The sequence below is a fragment of the Camelus ferus genome, chromosome 22 (assembly GCF_009834535.1).
Source record: "Camelus ferus isolate YT-003-E chromosome 22, BCGSAC_Cfer_1.0, whole genome shotgun sequence".
Lineage (NCBI taxonomy): Eukaryota > Metazoa > Chordata > Mammalia > Artiodactyla > Camelidae > Camelus > Camelus ferus.
The window spans coordinates 11836563-11862884 of NC_045717.1; the positions used below are offsets into that span (position 1 = coordinate 11836563).

At 32.9% G+C, this 26322-nt stretch overlaps 1 long non-coding RNA gene across 1 annotated transcript in view; it reads right to left on the bottom strand.

Annotated features, from left to right (window-relative positions):
* LOC116659001 overlaps positions 1-26322 on the bottom strand; it is a 1275737-nt gene that overhangs the window by 1128771 nt on the left and 120644 nt on the right. The window contains exon 3 of the long non-coding RNA XR_004314259.1: positions 12274-12461. This is a non-coding gene — a long non-coding RNA (uncharacterized LOC116659001). The remainder of the gene's footprint in view (positions 1-12273; positions 12462-26322) is intronic.

The window sequence follows — 26322 nt, forward strand, 5'->3', positions numbered from 1 at the left end:
TCTTTGGATTCATTTTCTTTGTCCATGCCCTGCACCCCACCAGGCTATCTATATTAATTCACACAAATATATTTCTTATTGTCCAGTAGTAAGACTCTGATTCCCCTTTTGTCCAAAAGGGGACATTAAATAAATAATGGTCCTGCAAAAATAAAGTAAAAGACTTGTTTCTGCTTTGGTGACAACCTGATTCTTTGAAAAATTGACAGAAAGTAACTACAAATGTCTATAATCTTTGCTTTAAGTCATCACCTGCTTATTAGACATACCTCATAAATATCCTGCTTCAATTTCCATTAAAAAATGATGCATGGACAACAATTAAGTACTTTTCTAATTGGTTTTGCAACATTTGCCAGTCATGACAATCAAATAAATTAACCATCAAATAATGCAGTATTAAATATTCAAAAATCATGCATCACTGAACATCATAAGTTATTTCCAACTAAATTTTTTAACGATTATTTTAATTTCTCAATAAAAATCAAAGAGATCTTGATGAAGGAAATGTGTCTCAACAATCTATTTTAGGAACTACTAATATAAACAGTGTCACTGACCTGATAGATATTGAGAAGTTTTATTTTTGATAATTTAAATTTGATTTTGGAACACAGCCACTACCTATGTTACTGATTTTCAGTCTTTCAGCACCAAGAATCCTTAGAAAAGGTGTCACAGTAACATCAAATATAAAGATACATTTTAAGGCTGAAATCTGTTCTGTAAGTGTCACTACTGGTCATAACATTGACTAACCTGTTCCAAAAATATTTGACAGGATTCAGCACATCTCTTCCTGAATATTATTTGTCTCCTATTTCCTTATTTTGCCCTGTTTTCTGGAACTCAGAAGTATTTTGCTTATCACATCAGTTTGCTGTTCTTATTTGTTTTTCCATTTTTTTTTCTCACCCTTACAAGATTCCTCTACTTTAATTAAATGTGGATATTTAATATTTTCTTGAAAGGGAAAATATAAAGAGACTCAAAAAAGATACCGAGGCAACAAAAGTTTTCTCTTTATTAATGTAATTCCTGACCTAGTAATTTTGCTAACTTTTTGTAGAGTGCTGTAAAGCCTTATATTAGCATTTCAATTATTTTTACATTGGGGTGAGGAACAAAAAGAGAGAATATGACAAAAGAAGATTCAGTTAAAAATTGAGTTTATAGAAAGTCAACTAAAACAGATCATTCCGAAACTGCATGATCTATTACTGCTGAAAAATACTAACCATCATAAATAACAATATTTAGCCAGAATTTCAGGAAGTTCTATTACTTATAAAAAGCCAAAGCAGTTCCTAGGAAGCCTTAACCTGGCAGGATTTTATCCAAAATCCTTTTTAAGATGCTGGTTCTTTCACAACTGTGGCAATTGAAAATGACTCACGAATTACATACATGTACTCTGAACAGACAAATGAGCTTTTAAAATGTCTAGTAACGTGACTAAGTAAGAGTTGTAAGTACTCCCTTCTAAGGAAAGCAGCCTTTCTTCCTTACCCTCTTGAAACTTTTAGCAACTTGACATCTATAGAAATCCTCAGGATGGGATCATGCTACCTTCACATAAATCGTGAGTTTATATAACATCACCAAACTTCTGTGTCCACTTATCCAGATGGTTTTGCATATAAAATTTAGAAAGAATTTATGCAGCTTAGACTAAATTCTAAATTAGCCAAGTTTCATTTGCCTTCTCCTCATCCTTCAGTCATGAGTGACTGACATCAGATCAGTCCTATATATCCAATACAAGGAAAACACTAAAAATAATCCAATTATTTTAAAAATAGCTTTATAATGAACTGCCATGTCTAAAATTACTGCTAATAAAATATACACGATATGCCTTTCATATATTACGTATTAATAAAAATACTTCCCATGGAGAAAGCCAAATATATTTATTTTATATTTTTTATCATGGTATATAAAAATCCAATTCATAAGATCTGTCTACGAAAGCATTATCCTAAAATATTTTGAACAAAAAAGTATTTGCTATTTTTCTTATTTATTCTCTCTTAAATGTGCCTTTGTTCTTGTTTTGTTCCAAGGTTAGATTATATCTCTGCTAAAATTACACAACACAAAAAGTTATCCACCTAATTTAGACTATACTTTCCTCTTCAATGTATGGAAGAGCAAACATTTTGGAGATGATGGACCCAGAACACTCTCATGACCACCACGAACTTTCCTGCTGGAAAACAGCATGGGTTGCACACATACCCACACTACATCATTTCTGAAATATCCACGGATCACAGGTTAAGTATATCTGAACTAGAAGATTAATGCAACAATATTCTATTTTTCTACCTTAAAATCTCATCTCCATTTTTTCCTCTTTCACTTTGAAATAAACATCTGACCATAATTCGTGTCCCTAGAAATGTGAAAATTTAAGGGGAGAATGAGAAAATCAGAAGCGAACTGTAAATATGCTACTGATCTCATGATTTTAAATGAGTGCACTGGCTGAAGGGTCAGATATCCTTAAGTTTGGCAAGTTTTGTCATTTTCTATTTTCTTTTATAACACCCCCAATTTCAAGAAGAGATGATGATTACAGTTGACCTTTGAACAACATGGGCTTGAACTGTGTGGATTCACTTACACAATGATTTCTTTCAGTAGTAAATACTACAGTACTACACCATCCACGGTTGGTTGAATCCACACATATGGAGAAACTGCAGATCCAGAGGGCTGACCCTAAATTATGGGAGGATTTTTGACTATGCGGAGGATCAGTGCCCATAAGTCCCTTGTTGTTCGAGGGTCAACTGTATTTCTATTGTTTCAAAAATCTCCTTTATTCTTATCCATGTATTTCTTCACAGGTACTTGAACAAGAGGATCTAAAACCTGAACTAGATGGTTTCTTATTAATATAGGTCCTCAGGTCAAGGTTAATTGTGGATCATGCTGACTGAGTCAGGACACAACAGCCACCAGCCTAAGGAGATTAAAAACAAACAAACAAACAAACAAACAAACAAACAAAACTCTACCATTAATTTAATGGTATGTTCTCTATCTCTCTTGATTAGATAGCTAGTTTAGATTTTTTTTAGTCAATTAATTCAACAAGACTGAGTATTCTGGGATGGAATTAAGTACTTTAGTTCATCAAGAGGTTTGTTTTGTTTTTTGGAAGAAAAAGCTAAATATTCAAAATGGGAATTTCCAAACAAGAGTTGAGAATGTTGCACTTCATAAGCTTATTTGACCATAGTTCCCTTTATTAGAAGAGAACCTAATATTGCCTGAATTTAGTATCTACAGTTCCATGTGGCTCACTATGGTGACTTCTCGAAAGAGAACATATAATACACACTTAAGACCATACAATCCGGAACCACGCACCTGGGTTCAGATTCCAGCTCTTCCACCTCCCATGTCTGAGGCCTTGGGGTCAGGTGTTTTACACTCTCTGTTCCTCAGTTTCACTAACTAACTGCTAAATGAGAAAGTATTCCATACCATTATAGTACCTACCTCACAGGGTCGTTTTGTGTTATACTACCTACCTCACAGAGTTAATGAAACAAGTTCATTAATTCAGTTACTTAATTACTCTGCTAAGAACTCTGGCACACAGTAAATGCTACATGAGAGCTAGCTATTATTAGTTTTTCTTTTTTCTTTATAATTGCTACTGAGGTCATCTGTCAGTGTTGATGTAATTTAAAGAGACAATTATTATGATGTTTATATCCAGACATCTTAGTACTAATAGACTCCAGTTCCCTAACTGTGAGCTCATTTGTTTAAAAATTCTATAAACATAAAATGCTAGAATACATGTTTCTTTTGTCACTCTCGATATTACTTAAGACCTATTATTATCAACAATACTTGACAATAAATTTGCATTTTTACTAACAAATGTTTGTATTAAAAAGTTTCTTTGGATTATATAATTAATCATTTTATTTTTCTCTTTGAACTGTCAACATTTGTGGAGCCTTTATAATTTCTCCCAACTTGAGATTCCATTTCTAATATTTTCCCCCATGCTTGGTTAGTTTCTTGTTCTCACATAACTGATAAGTTTGACATGCCCTATTTAAAATTATGCAGGGATTTCCATATTTTTCTAACGCATGATATAATGCTAAAATATAAAAATGCCATGTCAGTCGCTCTCTGCAAAAAGTGTTCTCCCTGTAGAAAAGAATATTTCCTTCAATATTTTGAAATACAGTTACTCCAGAAATTTTAACAGTACATTAATGTTGTGGAGATAGCTTATAAAATAGACTCTCACAAGAAGAGCAACAGTGACTGCATTTCTTGAGGATGAATGGGTCGTTGTAGTCCTGCACATAACACAAAATTACTTTCACCCCAACCAGTATAAAAGAATTAAATGTTTCAGCAGCCTCACCACATTGGGCAAAGTGCTGCCAATATTTTTTTAAAAATCAATTAACTGAAAGGTAGGAGAATAATATTTTCTTTATAACAAGTGATATTTCTCAGAGCATCTTATTTCTTTTTTTGAGAACTCTTTTTCTAACTCTTTAAGATCTACTTCATGAAAAAGGGAAAATACAAACACATATATATATTTATATGCATAGACACAGTTATATATTTAATATAGATTATATCCTTTAGGACCTGTGAAGACGATGCAGTATAATAGTAAATGCCCTTTTTTTAAATCAAACTGGCACAGAAATATACTTAAAAGAAAGTTCATCACAGTTTTGTTTATGAAAGCAAAATACTGGAAAATAGCCTAACTGTTCAATAACAGGAGACTCATAACAAATTAAGATACATCCACATGATGAAAGAATAAGCAATCATTAAAAAAGCATGTTGGATAGAAATATTTTATAATTCTTTCAACTTTATTAGATTACACAAACAGCATATATGTATGTTCATACATGCATACATACTCTTTTTAGTATTGTTAGATGCAGAAAGAGGCAAAGTTATAGCTATGTAAATACAAAATATTTCAAGCCAAGTGCTTTATTATATACAGTATGCCAGGAGATAGAAAACTGAAGCTTAGGGATCAAGGTTATACATATACATATAACATAAAACCAGGGGAAAAAGTGTGTTTGGGAGAACATTTTGCTTAAATATTGAAGCGTTTTTTTCCTTCATAGGTGAATCTAAATGTTATAAGAAACTACACTTGTTAAAGTATTTGTTGTAGAAATATGTTTGTACTCACTTGAAAGTTGTAAACTATGTTTACCATAGTAGGTTGATTTTATCCACAAACAGTGTGGGTAATTAATTCACTATGATATCTCTGATCTAGCTTTAATTAACTCAACCTATATAAAGATACTGTGGATATTTTTCTCAATTACAAGCCTAGCTAATGGTGTATTTCCTCTTTTAAAATAATATTCACAAAATATGGCAAGTTTAACAAAAGAGTTTTAAAGCACAATGCTTAATCCCCATTTGTCACCATATCTAAAATGTTGATATGCAGTGAACATGTAATGAAGTAATTTAAACATTTCAAACAAATCTATTAAAGTAAACAATCTTGACTATTCAAACAAAGGTGATGGTGTCAAGATGATGGGATTAAACAACACTAAATTTTCTACTGGTAAACTGTTCCTTAAATATCATATTCAATTCTGACAAATTTTAAGACAATATTTAATAATGAAAGTGTGTTCCTAATGACTTCCTTCCTTCCTTCTTTCTTCTAGTTATTTCTTTCTTTTCTTTCTTTCTTTTTTTTTTTTTTTTCATGGCATCACTTTGAAACTATATTCTCCCTTTTCCAGCTGTATATAGAAAAAAATATGGCCAGCTCTGGCCAGAATATGGTAAACTCCCAGCTTTGCCCTTTTGCTCTCTCTGATTTGAAATAAGATACTTAATCTCTCTGTGTCAGAGTTTCCTCATCTATAAATTGGGAATAAGGATTTTTTGATTATAAAATCTCATTTAATCTTTATAATAATTCCTATGATCAAAGAACTAGTCTTATTCTCATTATATATATATATGTTCCTGACTTATAATAAATGTTCAGATACAATAGCCATTAATATTATCAGTGCTGTTAATAGAATTATTTATTATTACATTGCTTTTGTGATCTATAGGTAGAAAATTAGAACTTCTAATAATTGTTATTCACAAAGGAGACTGGTTCTTAGAAAACGTGTTTGTTAAGTTACCACATTGAGTATACTCAAAAATGAATAGTGGAATTAACTGACTCTATTCTTTTAGGTGTTCATTAAAGAACTGTTTCATTTCTAAGTAACCACAAACCTACTAAGTCAAAGAGTTCTTTAGTGTTATTACCCAGATAGACTGATCCAGACATTTTCACTTATATGGTGATAGCTGTGACACGTCCCAGGAAACTCTGTAAGATTGTGGGCTAAGGAGTTCAGTGGTGACATTCATTAAAAAAGTCTTCAAAACTTATAGGTATTAAATAATGACAAAATATTAAACATATATCTTCAGAAACAGTATTGGGCAGAGTTTCAGTTTAACAACGGACATTTTATCTTGTTTATTCTCCGTATAACTTTCCAAAAATGCATTTGAGGTGGCCTAATTTACACAATTATAGTTATAATACAACACGAACATGTAGAGAAGCACATGCAACTTTTGGGAAATAGTTTTAGCAAACGTTTATCCTCTGGCTTAAAGATTACTGCAGGTTGAATGAATAGCTGTAACCTATTACAATCCATCACTTTAAGTCATCTCCCTAAAATTTCCAAACTGCCATTTCCCCTTTGGCCCATTTCCCTTGGCATCCTATGCAACGTGACACTGTGTATACTTGGTGTGATTTTACTTGTTTAGAATTTGGGGGAAACAGGGAGGGTGAGAGCTGTACACAATTTGACCTACACGATGTTCTTCACCTCCCCAGAGATGCTGCCAGAGGTCTTTCTTTCTTATTTTCTTTCATTGCACCTGACTTTAACATGGTTATTGAACCCTTTCTTTCTGTCTCCCCAGTAGGTGGTATGGGTTTTACACAAGCATTCACCAAGGCCTTCCTCTGTGTCAAGGAGATCATCAGACTGAACTTACAGTCCTCCTTCCAGTGGAGTCAGAAAACATCAGAGTGTAGGTATTTGTAGTACAAGCAAGAATATTTTATATTTTAACAATTATTCTCAAACATGGAACAATTTTAATAAAATTAAATTAGCAGTTAAGGAATTTTAATTTAAAATATCACATGACACTGATTCATTGAGTGACCACTGTGGGGAAAAAATGTAATCTAACAAATTGAATCTCTTTTCCTGTGGGGAGTCTGGGAGAACTATAATTAGGCGAATTAAAAGTTATGATTTTTTTAAGTACGGAATGTAATTGGTAATAATGTAATTATTAACTAAAATTGAGAGAACAAGGTTCTTCCCTTTACTTTCACTTTATTCTGCTTTTTTCTTGTCCCAGTGCTATTGGTATTAGCGTGGCAGACACAGGAGAAGACGAGCAAAAAGATGCAGTGGGCTGAATATCCTGTACATAAGGATCAGACTCTATACTGCACAGCAACGTTCAAACACTACAGAGCAATGCTTCTAACACCTCTATGAAAAACCACCAGCTTATTTGAAAAATGTCCTGTCAGTTGCAGACTGATGTTTTCATAAGTAAGTAAATTAATAGAAAAAATGATCACACATGAATATCACAACAATGTCAACATGTTATAAAAGGTCCAAACAGATGGTTCCTGCATCGTATCACTGTAGATCAGCAATAAACAGTTCTTAGATTGGGACCAGGTAGTGGATCACATTTGAGGAGGGAATATGAATATGTAAAAAATAACTTCTGCTAATGAAGGCTGCATGTTCCATAATTAGTTTAAAAAAAACCTATGGGAAAAAAAAAAATCCTAGCACTGAAAAAACAAATCAATTGATATTCACATATGCAATGACTACATCACAAGAAGTAGCACAACATTTTGTTGCTCACAAACATACATGACAACTTAAAAAATAACTGGTGGTTGGACTCTCATCTATTTTGCAGTTGGGCAAATTATCCTGGAGAGGCTAAAACAGCTTTCTGAGAATAGAGAATCCAGATTTTTGGTTATGCATCAGAGCCTGTAGGGTTTTTTCCATTTTTTACTCCATTCACTACTGACTCTGAACACTCACCCATGAGCTAATTACGGTGTTCTCATTGTACTACAAAATTTTCTATCAGCCTCCACCCAGAGCCTCCATCCTCTGCCCATGGAGTTAAATGATTCAATGACTGGCATTCAGAGGAAAACTTACTTCTCAAAATATTATTCAGTATAGAGTTTTCATACCAAGCCAATGCTAATCAAAATCTACTTAAAGTCAAGACTCAAAAAAAAAAAAAAAAAAAAAGATAAATTATTGAGGTTTTTTTCCCCTCATCTTATGGCCCTCCATAGTTTGAACGTTCATGCTAAATCAGTGAATTTTTAAAATAATTATTATTATTTTATAGTCATTTCTGATTAAAAAAACATGAATTACGGACTGAGATCTTTCAAAAGACATTTGCTTTTGATTACATAAATTATGATTGCTGAAAATGAAAGACAAAACACGTGTGTAAAATATAAAATGTGCTTAAAAGATTTTCAGAGGACACTGTAATGAAAGATTTCTTATAGTTGGTGCCAGGAATAGCACTCCACTCACATTAAAACCAAATCCACAATAGTGGAGTTTCAGAAGTAGTCTGCTAAATGGTAGTGGTATTCATATCAATGAGAGACCTAGTGCCCTGATGAACAGGTTCTGAAAAAGTTCAAATTACACCTTAAATTTCATAATGTTCACTTTCCATCATGCACTGTGTTGGTTCATTTATTTCAATATTCCACAAGGAAGCAGATGTAGGAGAAAGAATATTAGAACACTGACCAAAAGGAACTCTTAGACCTGCCAGGGGATATGCCTTTAAATTATCAGTGGCATTTCCATAAAAATGATGAAATTTGCTCAAATGAGTTCATACAAATGAGTAAAATCAATGATTATTGAGCATTAGGACAAATAGGCAGCATATTGGAGTAATTATTTCATGTCTCAGGTGTGTTGGAAAGCAAGTCCCTGAAGGATAAGATATTTTACTTTTTAAGAACAGGAGTCCTTCAAAAATGCATTGCCTACAGTGACATGTTATTTGAAAATGATTTTTTAAATAAGAAGTCATATTTTCACAGAAAAACGAACTTATGGACACTAAAGAAGTTATCTATAACAATTAGAAATTTCTAACTTTCCTTAAAATTTCAGAGAGATACTTTTAAAGAAAATAGCTGATGTTGAAATTCTCAGAGCTTACTCTGAAACTTTTCATTATCCTACAAGTCTTCAGAAACAACTGAGAGTGATTTCCTTCCTTCCCTTATTCCTTCCTTCTTTCACATTTATTGAGCACTTATTAACGGAAGCATCTAAAAGAGGAGTTTGCCATGGGTTTCTTGTTTGGGTAAAGATGAGAACAGTCATCATCTAGAAGCCCTCAGCCTCAAGATCGAATTATGTGGTTGGCTGTACTTAACCAATAAACTGAAAGATTTTCCTTGGCCTAAAAATAATTAAGTGGGAAATGAGCCCATTTTCCAGTTTCCAAATCAAACACATTTGATGAACTCAGTCTTAAAACCAGACACACAGCACATCTATTGAGTACACATGTGAAATGGTTATTCTGGAAGAAATACATCAGAAATCAGAAATCTAAGTATTTGAGTGAATTAAGAGGCATATCAAGAGACTATATGTTTTCCAGTAATGTCTTTGCTCAAAATATATTTATCACCTTTCTTAGTAGATAGCCAGCACAGAATGTCATTTAAATATTTTAAATTTTTTTCTAAATATTTTTTCCTTGAGTATTTCATTTTATGGAAACAGTCTACAGTTATTCAGAACTAAAAGGCGAGTGATTTAGAAGACATGGAACAGGGCCGAGGTTTAAAAAACATTAGGTTATTTGCAATGAGGTTTTCGTTTAAGCTCATGTTTCTTTAAGCTTATTTAGGTCAATTACACAAGAAGAATTTTATAAACATATGGGATTAGGACAACAAAACTAGAAAACATCTAAGCCTGATTACTTTGTAAATGTATACTCAAATATGAGAATTATTTGATCCCTGATTAATTTAGGGTTACATGGACAAGTGTACATGAAGCCTCCAGGTATTATCGTGGGCGTGATGAAACAGAAACTTTCATTATTTATTCTAAAGTTTTTAAGAGAATTATGACATGCAAGAAGCCGTTTGCTCACAAACCATGCAGACATTTCTGAGGGAATTTAGGATTCTGGTAAAAGTGACCAGGGTAGGACTATTCTATTAACTTGAAATCCTTCATCTATAATTAACAACACATATTAGCTAGAGCTCAGTTAAAAGGATTAGAGACTTTAGGTAGAGATTCAAATGCTAAATATAACTACTGTTTGTGTTAGTGATGCAGAGTTTCTATCTAGCAAGAAAGTCACAGAATTAAAAATCACAATTAAATTGCCTTTTCATTTTACCAGGGAATTTCCAAGAGTATATGAAAGGTCCTCCTATCAAACGTTGAGATGTGTTACTAAAGTTATTGTATCCTTTTAAAGAAACTATATTAAGGGAAGTTTTATGTTGAATATTCCTACGTTTTTAAAAATGCAGTGAGAAAAACTGGTTTGAAGGAAACATTATGTCATTTGTATAGCATCCCAGCAAATCATAATAATTCTATTATTTGCAAATACAGTGAGGGTATGGTTAGAAAAAAGTTCAAATTTGTTTCTAAATATGGTGGACGAGTACCGAGTTACAGTAGAAGTTGCAGTATGATAAACTTATCTTATGGATTTATAGAATTTGAATTCACTGCTACTTGACTAAGATTTATGTAGAGATCAATACTCATACATGCAGAATGCGATGGACCAATCGCACATTTCTGAAATAGTAGCCCATTGATATGTTTTAAAGAGAATCGCATTTGATTACATGCAGCTTTAAAATATAGCACATGCAAAATCCATTAAGATCCATGTATCCAAGGGTTACTCAGGAGCAATTATCGTTAAGAGATCTGAGAGAAGAGAAACAACAAGCAAAGGAGATTAAGAAGAGCTTCCAGTGAAAGAGGAGGAAAATCAGGAGAAAATGGTATACTTACTGCAAGTCAAGGACTGGAAACATTTCAAAGAGAATGGAAAGATAAAAGATGTAAAATACTGCTGCTAATAAGTACAATGTGAAATGGGATAACGGAATTAAATATTGTGGAGAGGCTTGGTGATCTTGATAAGATAGTCTGACGGAAAGTTCAGGGAGAAAACCTGGTTGGTGTTGAGTTCAAGGGAGTATGGAAAGCATTAATTCTTTTGATGGGTTTTGCTATAAAATGAAAAGAAATGAAGTAACAGTTAAGAAGGCAAGTGGGGTCAAGAGAAGGTTATTTTAGGGAGAAATAATAGTGTGTTTATCTGATAATGAAGAAGATTTGGTTATGGGTATGAAAATATAAACCTCAAAAAGTTTTAAAATGTTAGTTTTATACAAATATATAGTGATTGTCAGCTCTTTAGTCAACTTAATAATGAGAGAACCAGAAAAATGGTAAAGAAGATTCAGTAAAAAGAGAGGTTGGAAAAAAGAATGTGGGGTTAGACTGCAAAGTTATACACTAAACAGATTGAGAGCTTGCAGTAATTAAACTATAATCTTTGGTGTCATCTTTCTCCTATAGGATAGAAATCATCTTTATCTTTCCAGATGAAAATAATTTGCAATTTAAAAATCTGCAAATTAACATCAAACTTTACAGCTTTGGGGTCATTATCGATAGTAAATAGTATGTCAAACAAAATTATACCACTTTTATAATTTATTTTAAAATGCACTAAAGATCAATAAATGGACTGATAGTGGGGTAAACTGACAAATTGATATGTAGTAAAACAAGTAGAGTAAAATATTAACTGTAGAATTTTGGTTGTAAGTGTGTAGTTGTTCACTATAGAATTCTTTTAATTTACAATATGTTTGATAACTGTTTCAATAAAACTTTTTTTAAGGAAAAATACATTCCCAATGATTAGATGATTCTTAAGCAAGATTATTAGAAAATACTCAAGTATAATGTTCAGAAAACACAAAATAAACTTCTTACCTTATTTCCAAGTTTGCATGATTTTTCTTAAGAGGGAAAGATGATAACGTAGGGCAAAGAGGGAGGAAGTGCTGAAGTAGAGATCAGTACTCACATATGCAAGAGTGGAAGGGATCCTTTGCACAAATAAGGATGCCGGTCTTAGCTGGGATCACCGTTCATTCAGAATAGTATTTGGAGAAGCTCCAGCATGGGTGCTGATGAAGGTGGTTCAGGATACAAGGTGGGAGGAGCTTACAAAATTCTCCTCTAAATCCCTCTATTGGAAGCAAGGATTGAGATCTGAGAAGAAAAAAGATTTAAAATAGTCAGCTGCAAAGGTGGGAGAGCACAAGCCATGTGTGTCTCCACCTGTGTTCACCTGTGCAGGTGCAGGTGTGATACAGGCAGCAGGCGGTATTAACCAGAGTCATGGTTTTGCCACATGAGTATGAATGATAGCGTACAAATGTCTGCGAGGCTAAAGCGAATGGCCTTTGGTCTGTGGTGTTAAAGCTTAGAAAATTATTAATGATAAGAAATAAAATAATTTTTACCTAGCAAGAAGCTAACTTCAAGCTAAAATTGAGATGTTTGAGTGGAGTAATTCATCTTTCCATTTCAATTATTCAATCCACGTTTTTGGAGAAGGTTTTCTGCTTTGTAAAATTAAACAGTGGCAATCTTTCTACTTAAGGGCACATGTTTTGGGCTCAGCTCATACATTTCACAACAATACCTCATTTTTATTCTCCATTAATACCAGTGGAAGCACATTAATAAGCTTGGCGTAGCAAACAAAATACAGATAATTATGTACTGGTCTAGAGATACATTTTTAAACACAGGAGCTGAGGTCTTGTAATTAAAGTCATATGTACAACTTTAAAAGTTAGCCCACAAGGAAGACTAGAAAACATCCATCATGGAATATCCAACTGAGTGTTCGGAACATATTTCATGAAACCTTGCATTTTAAGTGACTTTTCTTTTTAAAACTCTGATTAGCTTTTAATTTAAATCTGAGAAATCACCACTTGTACTTTTGCCTTAAAAAAAAATCAGCCTATATTATAAAGTTAATTCACATTCAAACTTTCTGGTTTTAAATACATGCATTTAACTCCTCCTTGTTATATTTTAAAAATCACTTCATGCAAATTTAATGAAAAACTAATTATGGTTTCCCACCAGTGTACTTAGACAAAATAGTAATTGTATTGGCCTGTCTTCTTTTCTGTTTCTGTGAAAAGTTGTGTTCCTCAAATGAATCATTATCTACAGAATAATTAAATGTTGCTGATACGGTCTATTCACCCCCCTTGTACACAAAAACAGTGGAATCTGTCTTCTTAGAAATCTCTCTCTGTCATGTTGGATAAGCTTACTGTCCATCACACAACTGGCATCAATCCTTACTCAATTACACAAGAATACAGTACTATATTAAAAGATAAATAAGGTTTAATTTTAATTGCCAACAGCCTGTGAGTTCATGTTCCATTATACATTAAGAGGATGAATTATTTTTTTTTAAAGTGCTCTCATGGAAAGTCTTACGAGTACACGGGCAGCATTGCTCTGTCTGCAGTCTAGGCTGTACTATCAGGAGTTTTTAAACCATTTAGGCCATCATGAACACCACCATTGTTTTTCTTGACAGCAAATCTCTGGAAATACCTGAGAATTTATGACAGCATTGCAGTTAAGTACACGACTAACTCTGACACACTCCAGTGTCAACCAGCTGTTAGGACATGAAGTTAACTGGGTGTCAAAATGCCTTGGGCTCTGCTGGGTTTTTTGTCAGAGATGTGATAAAGGGCTTTCTTCCCAGAAGTGCTTGAGAGAGACTGGAGAACATCAGGTCACAGAAATGAGGACAAGAAGGCAGTATATTCAGGTAAGTTTTCAAATTAGAGACTTACGAACCTCTTGCCGAGTGGTCACCATTGAGTATATGTGAGTTTGCTTGAACTCCAAAAAGACTGAGGATCTCCTTGAACCCCCAAAAGCCAAGACTATTGAGTCTTCCTGCCGTTATTTCTTCTTTCCCAATTGAGATGTCTTTTTTTTTCTTGCCTTATGACACTGGCTAGTGTATCTCTAGTACAATGTGAAAAAAGTAGTGAGAAAGAGTATCTTTGCCTTATTTATGACCTAGGTGAAAAGCATTCAGCCATTTATTGTTAAATATGATGTCAGCTGTAAATTTTTTATAGATGCCCTTCATCAGCATGAGGAAATTTCCTTATATTCCCAGTTAGCTGAGAGTTTTTATTGAGAATGAATGATGGATTATGTCAAGTGCTTTTTCTGCATCTAATGAAATGACCATCTGGTTTTTCATTTTAAGTCTATTCATATAGTGAATTGAATAGACTTCATTATAGTGAATTGATAGCATTGACTGACTTTATTTCTAGAACAGTTTTAGATTTACAAAAAAACTTCAGAAGATATTAGAGTTTACGTATACTCCATGCCTAGTTTCCACTGTTGTTAATCTTATGTTACTATTGTGTGATTGTTATAATTGATAAACAGCACTGACATATTATTATTAACTAAAATCCATAGTTTATTCAGATTACTTTAGTTTTTACCCTATGTCTTTTTTATTCTCCAAGCTCACATCTAGGACACCACATTATATTTGGTCATTGTCTATAACATTGGTCTGCTATAATAAAAATTATCAATAAATTGGGTGTCTTACAAACAACAGAAATTTGTTTCTCACAATTCTAGAGGCTAGGAAGTCCAAGAACAAGGCACTGGCAGAATCAGTTTCTGGGGAGAACCTACTTCTTGGTTCATTGATGGCAGTCTTCTTGCTATAACCGCACATGGTAGAAGGGATAAGTGAGCTCTCCACAGTCTTTTTTTATAGGGACACTATTACCATTCATGAGAGCTCTGCCCTCATAACCTAGTCACCTCCTCAAAGCCCCATCTTCAAATACCAACACACTGGAGATTTGGTTTCAACATAGGGATTGTGGGGGGATACAAACATGCAGTCTAGAGCAGTCTTGTCACTTCAGAGTCCTCTTGGCTGTCACAGTTTCTCAAATTTGACATGTTTTTGATATACTTAAAGTTTTGAGGAGTATTGAAGGGAATTTTATATGTATTCCCTATATTGAAATTTGTTTGCATTTTTTTCTCATGATTAGATCGGGATTATGGGTTTTTGGCAGATCAGGAATGTAAAAGGGTCATTTTCATAGAGTCATATCATAACACAAACTATCAATATAATTTATAACTGTTTATGTTTACCTTGATCACCTGGCTGAGGAAGTGTTTGTCAGATTTCTCTACTGTAAAGTTATTCTTTTGTTCCCTGTTTTCACACTGTACTCTTTGCAAGAAAGGTCACTATGCACAGCGCTGTTTAAGGAAAGGGAAATGGACTGACTGATTTTTAAATGTTAAATGACATTTGCATTCCTAGATAAACACCACTTGGTCTTCACGTGTTATCCTTTTCATATAATGTCAGATTAGATTTGCGAAAATTTTAAGAATTTTGCATGTATGTTCATAAGCAAAGTTGTCTGTCATTTTGGATTCTTATAATGTTTTTAAGCTAATTTTGGTATCATGGTAATGCTGGCCGTATTGAATGAATTGGGAAATATTCTCTCCTATTAAATTTTATGGAAAAGTTTACTTAGAAATGTTGCTTCCCCTACCCCTTCCTTAATTGTTTGGAAGAATTGCCCAGAGAAGCCATCTTGACCCTGAATTGTCTTTGTAAAGGGAGTTTCCAGTTATCCATTTCTGTTTGTGTGAGCTTTGTTAATTCGTGTCTCTCAAGAAATGTGTCCATTTCATCTAAGTTGTGAATTTAACATGACATTGTTCATCATATTCCCTTTTTGTCATTTTAATATCTGCACATTTTTAGTGATGTCACTTTTTCATTCTTGACATTGAGAACTCATGCCTTACCTATTTTTTTTCCTGATTAATTTGTCAAATGATCAGTTTGGAAGTTTAGCAATTTTATTGATCCTCTCAGTGACACATCTTTTAGTTTCCCTAATTTCTATTATTTTTTCTGATTTGGGAATTCATTGAACTCCATGCTGGTCTTTATTATATCCTTTCTTTTACTAATTTTGGGTTTCATCTTTTTTTCTAGCTTTTTTGTTTCTAGCTTTTTAAAAGGGGGGATGAGGTCATTGCCTTGAAACTTTTGCTATTTTCTAATATAAGCTGCTGTACATTTCCTTCGAAGTACTGCTCTATCAGCACGCCACAAATTTTGATATGTTTTCATTTTCAGTCAATTCAAAACATTACCTAATTTCACTTTTAATTTCTTTGACTCACGGATTATTTGGAAGTATATTATTTAGTGTCTAAATATTGGGGGGTTTATGGATATCTTTCTGTTGTCACTTTCTAACTTAATTCCGTTTTAACCAGAGGACCTCCATTTTATGTTTGAGTTACTTTAAATTTATTAATACTTATTTTATGGTCCTGAATATGTTTAAGTTGGCAAATGTTTTTAAAGTGTACTTGAAAAGAAGGTATATTATGTAGATGTTGATGGAAGCATTCTATAATTGTCAATTAGTTCAAGTTGGTTAATAGTTTTCAAGTTTTCTATATGCTTACTAATTTTCCATTTACCTATTCTAGATGTCTTAGATATAAAACCACAAGCAAAAGTGATAAAATAAAAATTAAAATAAGGTAGGTTTCATCAAAGATAGTATTTATTTCAAATTTACAATTCAAAAAATACCACTAAGCTGCTAGTGAAAGCACACTGAAAGTTAGTACTTCTTCCATGCCAGGTGTGATGGAAACCCATCTTAACCCTTGAGGGAAGGTTAGAGAACCAAAGATGAAGATATGAAGTAATGGTGGCCATTTGATTTTCTCTGTAGCAAAAAGCCATTTGTGGAGATGGGAGTACAGATAGCGATAAGCCAGTTTGGAGTGCTATAAATTTGGTCTAGGGCAGTCATGAACAAGAATGTGTGAGATACCATTATTCATAATGGAAACACACACACACACACACACACAACCTGGAAACAAAGCCAATGCTCAGAAAGAAGGATGGATGAATAAATTTTAGAATGTCCATTATGTGAAAATTTGTACAGTCTAAGAAAAGAATTAGAAATATTCTAGGTGACTCAAATGGTTTGCATAGGGTGCTACCAAAAAAAAAATGTTTATGTATAATTTGATCTTCTTTTGAAAAACAATTTAAAAAACACTTTGATGTGTATTGTATGTGTACACTGTATAGACATGTGTACCTGAGTATACATACATGGCTATGTGTACACATAGCAGTAGATAAGATTCTTTATATAGAAAGAAAAAACTATATTCCCATAGGAATTATGGAGGAGGAGTCAAAGAAAATACTATTCTAAACAGATAAATATATAATTACTTTTTACATTCATATACATGTTGTTTTGTACATGTCTTCCTGACTTAAAGCAAAAGGTTAAGAATTTAAAAGGAAAACACACACAATATTAATTTGCAATTTAATACAAAGCCCACTGATGAGCACATCATATCCCTATTATTCCACTTGCCATCTCATACAACTTCATTTCACTCCATGCACTGTGGTCAGGTTAAGCTTCCTACAAACCTGGCTTTGCATTATCCTCGCCCTCTTAGGCAAAATGGCACCATAGGTGTCATACTACCTGCAAACCCCATCAAATTCATTCACACTGTTTTATTCATCATCCCTGTCAGGGCAACCTCCTTACTTGTCAGTATATTTTTTGAATGCATTTCCATCCTCAACTCTCCAACATTATCATCACTCCTACCAAATCAATATGTTTGCTGTGCCAAATCATATATTAGGCTTACTGCTGTTTCTTTGATCACTGAAGTTCTTTCAAATAAAATATTCCCCAGCCTCCTCTTTACCAGTTCATGTCACTCACTTCCCTTAAAATACCACTTCATTGCAAATTAAAAGACTTAAACCGACCCTTACCCATTGATCCATTTCTGGGATAGTCAATGAGGGTCAAAAAGATTTAGTGACAAGGATGTTCATTGAAACTTTCTAATAGCAGCACTACCGGAAACTGCTGTATGCTTAGTTAGCAGCAGAGAATTAGTTAAATGAATTACAGCACATCAATTCAATGAACAAAAAGCAAACGTTAAAAATCGTATTATTGAAAACTGTACACTCTCACAGAAAAAAGAATATATTTAGTGTTGATCCTTAAATTTAAAAGAAAAAGGTTTCAAAACATAGAAATTGTTTAACTGACGGAGTTTTATATTCTGCAACACTGCATACAGATATATAATTTGTAAGAAAACACAGTAATTAGTTGCACAGGGTGGTTTCTTACAATATTCTTCGTGACTGGATGATGGTATCACTGCCAAGACCAATTTGAGAAAAGTAATTCAAAGACAATTTAAAGCAAAAGAAGCGAGGTGGGAGAGTGCATGATGTTGAGCTGGCTGATTACTTACAGAACAGAATTTAAAGTGTTTGGAATGGACAGGCTATAGCCTCCAGGAAAGTCTTCCTAAATATTGGTTCTCTTGGCGACAGTTTTGTATAATTATACATACTTATCTAGAAGCAGTGAGTTAGAAATTATATTCTCTGGCAGATATCTACAGTGTAGATTTTTTTTTTTTTTTTGCTGCCAGTTAAATGCAATCAGCAGAATTTATATAAAATTTAAATTATCAGGTTAAAAAATGTAAAACCTGATAAGGCAGATGATGACCTCACAGCCCTTTCCAAATATTTTCCTGTTCCATGTAAGTTTAAAGTTTGGAAAATCAAATATTAATTTTCATAATTTCTTTTACCAAGGCAACATAGTTACATAGAGTGAGATGTAAGCAGAAGTTGCTTGGTGGGTTTCTGAGAACTTCTGCTTCTGTAATAAAAGGGACAGATACAGCCTGCACCATTCCTTCCTACTTTGTTCTTGCCTTGAATGCAACTATGATGCCTGGAGTTTTTCAAGCCACCAAGAGGGAAGGACCAAATGGATTGTAGATATTAAATAGAGATTTTCTGAAGTAATTTAACGTATTACAGTTAGATAAGTGCCTCAAAGAAAAAGTAGAAGGTGTCCACCGGATACTGAAATATTTGATCTAATAAATACTAATGCATTTAATTAAACAAAATATATTAATATATTTTCATGGTAAATATTCAAACGATCAAAAAGTGTATTAAGTAAAAAAAATTCACAGTGTCCACCTTTCCTCAACCCAAGCTGCAATTCTCTTTTTTTAAGATTATTTTTTCAGAGCAGTTTTAGATTAATAAAATTGAGCAGATTCAGAGGTGTACTTCCCTTTTCAAAGGGAATTACTGTGAATAGTTTGCTCGTTCTTCAAGACCTTCGTTTAAGTATTTACTTAGATATATATGGTACATAAAAGTATACTATTTTATTTTATATGATTTAGCCAAAAATGGTACTGTTGTGCCTTGTTCTGAAATATTCTTTCCTCATTTACTAATGTGATGTGGAAATCTTGTCAAATACATCCATATAGATTTCACCTCATTCTTTTTATCTACTGTATTGTAAGCCATATTATGAAGGCAAGACTTATTGAATATAATTTAGGTTATGTTCAATTAATTTTTTTTATTATAAGTGCTATTCATATATGTATGTATACATTCAAATATGTGAATTTTTGTGCACATCTGTGAGTAATTCTTTGGGCTAAACACCTAGTTCTATAATAGTAACTGTAAGACTAGGTAAGCAAATTGCAAATTTTGATAGTTACTGTCAAATTATCCTCGTAAGAATGTTTTATAAATTTATCTTATCATTGGCAAATGGGATATTGTGTTTCTCCAAAACCTTACCCCTAATTGATATCATTAATCACTTTTAGTTATTCTTGCAAATGTAATGGGCAAAGTAAACCTATTTTAATTTGCATTCTCAAATTATTCAGTTATCTTGTTATACATTTACTGAAATACATATTACATTATTCTTTTGTGCAAAGCCTTTTCCTTTATTTTGTCTTTTTTCTATAAACTATCTTTTTGTTACTGATTTTAGTATTTCTTTTAATACTCCTGATACTAATTTTTAGCCATATTATACAAAGAAAACACATATTTTATCCAAATATGCCAATTTAATATTTGTATTTTCTAAGTATTTCACCTCTACAGAGCATTTAACTTTTATATAGTTAAAACTATCAGTTTTTGCTTTAAAATTCACATGCATTGGCAGGCTGGCTACTACTAGAAAAATTGTAATAATTATTCACAACTTCTTTCAAATGCTTTTATATTTGGCCCTAAATTTAACTATTTAGCCCATCAGGGAAGTATTTTTTGTGTATATCGTGATTTATGGTTCTCACTTTGCTTGTTTTTTAAAGAGAAGGTCAGAACATTATTAATTAGTTTGTTATAGGAAATACCACCATTTTTTCCCTTATTCACTTGTTTAGACTTTCATGATATTTTATGTTATGTTTTGAAATATTTCAGACATTTAGAAAATCACAGTGAATGATACAGCAACCCCCATTACCCAGCTATATCCAAAATTATCTTTTTTTTTTCGCTTGAGATTAAAGGAGAAAAAGAATCAGTACAGAGAATATTCCTCTCCATTTCTAACGTTATTCCTCTCTCTGAGAGCATTAACTTCCTGAAGTTTTTGTGCACCATTCCTGTTCGTGTGATTACAATTTTTTTACCCTTAAATGTAGCCATTAAAAACAGACAGTACAATTTCCATGCTTTATGCTTTATATTCTGATATCGCATTCTAGCATGACTCCACAATTTCCCTTCCCACCATTTTACTTCTTTGAGATTTTTTTTCAGATGATTATTTTACAATCAAAAGGTTTTTTTTAAAATTTATTTAATCATATCACTTCCTGGTTTCTCTGCTGTTATTTCTCTTATTCTGTATCTGCTTTTTGAATTTTTAAATCTACTTTGCTAACCTATTTTCTCTTGAAGTGTTCTACAATACGTCTGTGGGTGGTTAGAATTCTCAGTTCTTTTATTAGTGAAACGGTTCCTTCTGTCTGGAATGCTGCTACAGCAGAGTATAGAATTTTGTATTATCGTTTTATCGTCATCTAGTATTCAGTGGTCTTCTTGATTGTCTTGGGATACTGACTCTTTATTTTGTAGTTAATTATTTTAAATTCCCTTTAAAAATCCTAAGATTTTCTCATCAGCCTTGGTGTAATACCTTTTGTGCACAACATGTAGATGTACTTCCTTTTTCATGTGTCCCACTTGAGAGTTGGTGGTTACTTCCTCTGCGAATAATTATAACTTCATGAGCTCTTGATATTTTCTTCTACTGCCTCTGATTATTTCCTTTCCTTTTTCACAGATTTATCTCTTTAGAAGTCTTAATTGATGAATATGTTTTTTATGTTTCTTTTTCATCCAAGAATTTTAAATTCTCTTTCATAATTTTAACCTTCAGCTTTACTGTATTTTCAGTAATTTTCTTCCAGTTTTCGACTTAAAAAATCTGCCTATTCTATCTGAGCCTGTCTAAATAATATTTTCTCCTTGGTACTATTTTTCTATTTCCAAGGTATTTATTTGCTTTCTTTTAAAACAGACACTCCCCAAGACACCCAAAGATGTAATGGCCAATTTCACTCTCTGAAAATATAAAATATATTTTAAAAAATTCTTGCATCTGCTCTATTAACATTATGGCTTTCTATGTTATTTTTTCCATTTATCAGTTTTGTTTCTTGTCTTTCATGCCATTGATTTTCCTCAAATGCTTGTTGATTTTTAGTTATTCGCGTCTGGCATTCCATATCCACCTATTCTAAGGTGCTATTTCTATTTACCATTAATTGCCTTCAATGACTATGAATGAGTCACAGGATCGCTGTCGAATACAACATGCTAGCAGCTTGACTTCTGGCCATGAAGGCCTTCGAGTCCCTAACCACTAATAATACCAGTCGGTCTTCTGGAGGGAGGAGATGTTTCCTAATTCTTACAATCCACAGCAAGTATCTCAGCTGTTCACTGCTTGACATAAAGAGGGAACAAAGTTTCAAACCAGTCAGCTAGCTTGAACGGGCTATTTTCTCAAATACATTGACAGTTGCCCTGGGACTTCTAATCTGCTTCTTATACCCACTTCCTCTGGGTGACTAAATGACTGACATTATTTTTTCCAGTTCCAGGGACTGTGATTCATAGAAAGAGCATCTACTTTAAAAATAAAACACTGATGTAAATCCCCTACATATGACTTGGGACTTGGGGAGCCATGTGGCCATTGGCAAGTGAATTAACCCTTCTGTGGGCAAATTTCCTTGTTTGTAATAAGAATGATAATAATAGCTTTATCACAAGCAAGCATTAGCCATACTATATTTTAAAATACTTATAAGAATATTTGGCACATAGTGTCTGCTTTAGAGGTGATAGTTTACTCCATCATATTTAAATGCATTAACTATGGTAATTGGTGAATGTTTATCTCATTAACAATTCAGAATACCTATTTAGCTGTTATTTAGGAAAGAGAAAATATTTGAAAAAATGTGGGCACCAGATAGCTAGATTTTAATGGATTAAAAGACTAGAAAATATTCATTGGATGAGGTGTTACAGTGGTAGTTCCAAAGAATAAAAGCTTAATAATTTGGAGGAGGCAATCAAAAAAATAATTCCTACTTCTCAGAATTGGCCTTATATACTGTCTCACCTAGATGCAAATACAGATGATTAACATTATTGCTGCTTCAACCTCAGATTTTATGAAGATAAGCAAGTACTTGTGATCAAGCATTCTTACTGTAATCTACAGGAAATCAACAGTTCACGCAACAACTTTGGATACGAAGTTTAAAGAGAAGAGGGAGAAAAATTCTTGTAGAAGCAGTTATATTTACACATACCTACAAAGAGATAGTTTATTTAGAATCCAAATATATTTTCCTTACTATCACTCGGAGCCTTCTTTATGTTACAGGTGAGTGGGGAGCAGAATATGTGACCCCAAAATATGTCACTTTGGCATGTGGATTATTTTAGCTGAAGGCAATCAGGAACTAACAGACTCAGGAAGAATTTGGTTTCTGTATTTGTTTTTTTCCTCATCTCTCCCTTAACTGCCTAAAAGAATTAAGATAGAGGGTCTGTATCAGGTAGACAGCTAATAATACCGGACACAACATTTTACATCAGAAGCTTATAGCATGGCATAGCAAACATTTATTTACCAAATATTTGCTCTTCCCATCTGCCTATGACTTGTTCTCCTCTTTGAAGTCCCAGATCCTTGTCTCCTTTCCCTTAGCTTAGGATGGCATATAAGCCTCAACTGCCTGATTGAGAGCCTTATACCTTTGAGTACCTGTATGTACAAAATTAATTTTTTTTTCTCCTGTTAATCTGTTCTATGTCTACTTAATCACTAGACCAGCTAAAACACCTATACGGGAATAAGGCAAAACTTTCTCTCCTCTACACAGGCAAGAGTCAGCTGCTGAGGCTGTAAATTAGACACTATGGTAGAGCTGATTCACCTCTTGCATGGTCAATTTGATTCATTTTTCTACAGAAAACAAAATAAACAGACCAATTGACACAAAGGTTGTTATCTTAATCATCTTACTGTCTCAACTAATACTGTAGTTTCTAATCCACTGTATGTAATAATTTGAAAACAATCAATGAGATTTATAATTTAGCAAGTTGTTTTATATGGGTTTAATTACGATTTCTTATTATATTAAGCACTTCATAGGTGAATAGGAGAAACTGAAAATTTTGTTTAAAACTGATAATATGTATAAATCACGTATTTTAGGGGGCACATGTATTTCATTACTCCTTCAATAATGAGTTTGAAAAAAATAATTTAAGTGTTAAAGAAAGAATGGAAGTAGAATTATGGGCTGCTTATACACACTAGCTCTGAAGTCAAATTATGTGAAGATGAACTCTGATCTACCCATTTAAAAGCTGCATGACTTTAGGCAACTTCTCTAAGCTCTCTAGGCCAGTTTTTCACCCGGTCTGTGAAACAGAGATAACAACATTTACTTCATAGTGTTGGTGTGAGGGTTAATGGAGGTAAGGTACACAGAACACACCAGAGAGAATAATAAGCACTGAGTAAAGATTAACTATGATGATTTTACTTGCACCTATTAAGCCCTTTTCATTCCACATTTTACAGTCAGAACAATGGACAAGTGTGATACATTTTAAGCAGATTTTGTTTTACATAAATACTTAAACTTGGCAAGGGAATTTCACCCAAAGGCATCCTGGTTTTCCTTGTATTTTTTTCACCTCTGAACCAATGTAATGTAAGTACTGAAGAAGAAAACAAATCCTCTAATTTGATTCTCAGTTTAATCAGGGCTGTGAAAATTAGGTCAGTTTTGGGCAAAAAATGGATTTGTAAAACAAATAAACAATTAATTAGCAAGTCAACAGAGACACAACTCCTTTAAATGTGTGATCTTTTTAATTGCAAGTTAAGTTAGAGATGATCAGAGAAAAGTAGAATTTAGGATCAGGAAATCTTTATTATTCTTAATTATAATGTGGAAACTTACAAGCTGGCTGACCGCATGTTATAAAAAGGCAAATTTAAGTTAAATTTATGTTGATTGGGTCCTGTGATTGTGATTGTGGTCTCTCTGTTGTTTCCTTCCTTAAATCGTATTCAACACTCAACCCTTAATAATGATGGCTAAAGGCTCTGAATATATTCAATGACTGCATAAAAAGCCAGGAATATAAGTAATTTCTTTTACACATCTTTATTTAAGTTTTGAAGCAATTGCTGGATGTGAGTGGCTGAAATTTAAGAGCAGAACATTTTGATGGACTAATTTTTACAGTATCTTAAAATCTTAAGCTCTTATTCAGTCCCCATATTTTTTCTTTGTCAGGAAGATTTGTTATTTACATATGATAATGAACTTCGCCTTTATTTTAACACTTGAGCTTAAAGATAAGAGGACCTGAAGTCTGTCAGGATGATTTAGACAAGTATTTATCCCAAATCAGTAGGCAGAGCCATTTCCTTCCTCATTCATTCAAGTGTTCACCCCACCAACTGTTTGAGCCATGGAGACCATAAGAATGATTGCGTTGGGGACTGTGGGGAGTGGGAGCAGACAAGAGTTATTTGTAAAACAAAAATTACAATTCTCAATTCCCTTGAGCTTTACTAACTGTTTAGCAAAACTGTATCAGCCATTATTGATTCATTTAAAAGATACCTTTGGCTTACTGTTATTACTTTTTTGATATTCATATCTTTCAATTTGTTGGTTAATTTATTAGATTCAAGCTTTAAGAGCATTAAAGAAAAATAATTTTATTCTTGCCTATGATAAAACAGTTTGTAAAAGACCAAAACTTCTAATGAAAAAAAAAAAAAAACTGGAAAACTTGAGTATATTTTTTCAAAAATTTCTTTGAATGCTTTGAAATGCAGCTGACACATTGGGGGTTGACAGTACTAGAGAGAAGGAAAGAACTAAAGCTAAAACTCTGAAATCTTCAATATGCAGCAAATGTAAAGTTTCGAAAGAAAATAACTGCTAACATAGCATTCTATATCCAACAAAAATAAAAATGGGATAAATTTGGAACTTGGGATTTGCAGATACTAACTACTACATATAACATAGATAAACCACAAAGTCCTACTGTACAACATTGTAAATCACAACACTATAAATTGTAAAACACATTGTAAATTATAAAATGCAACATTATAAATCAACTATATTTCAATAAAAAATTAATAAAATACATGTAGAAGAATAAAGCATGATAGCAAAAAGTTGAGAATGAGGTAGAGTTAATATGTTCTAACATTCTAGCATTACGTGGGAAATGCTAATAGTACTGGTACCTTTTAATATTTTTTTAATAAATCAAGAGCTAGAGTAACCAGAAAAGAATAGTGAAAGAAAGACAGAGAGAGAGAAAAAAGGAAGGAAGGAAAGAAGGAAAATAGAGAAAGAAAAAACTAAATCTAGAAGTGACTTGTGACTCATTATCTACTCTTGGACTGTACAATAGAGATGTGTACATATGTGACCAAAGGGCACATACAAGGGTCTTCTTAGCTGTATTATTTGTGATGGTGAAACCTGAAAA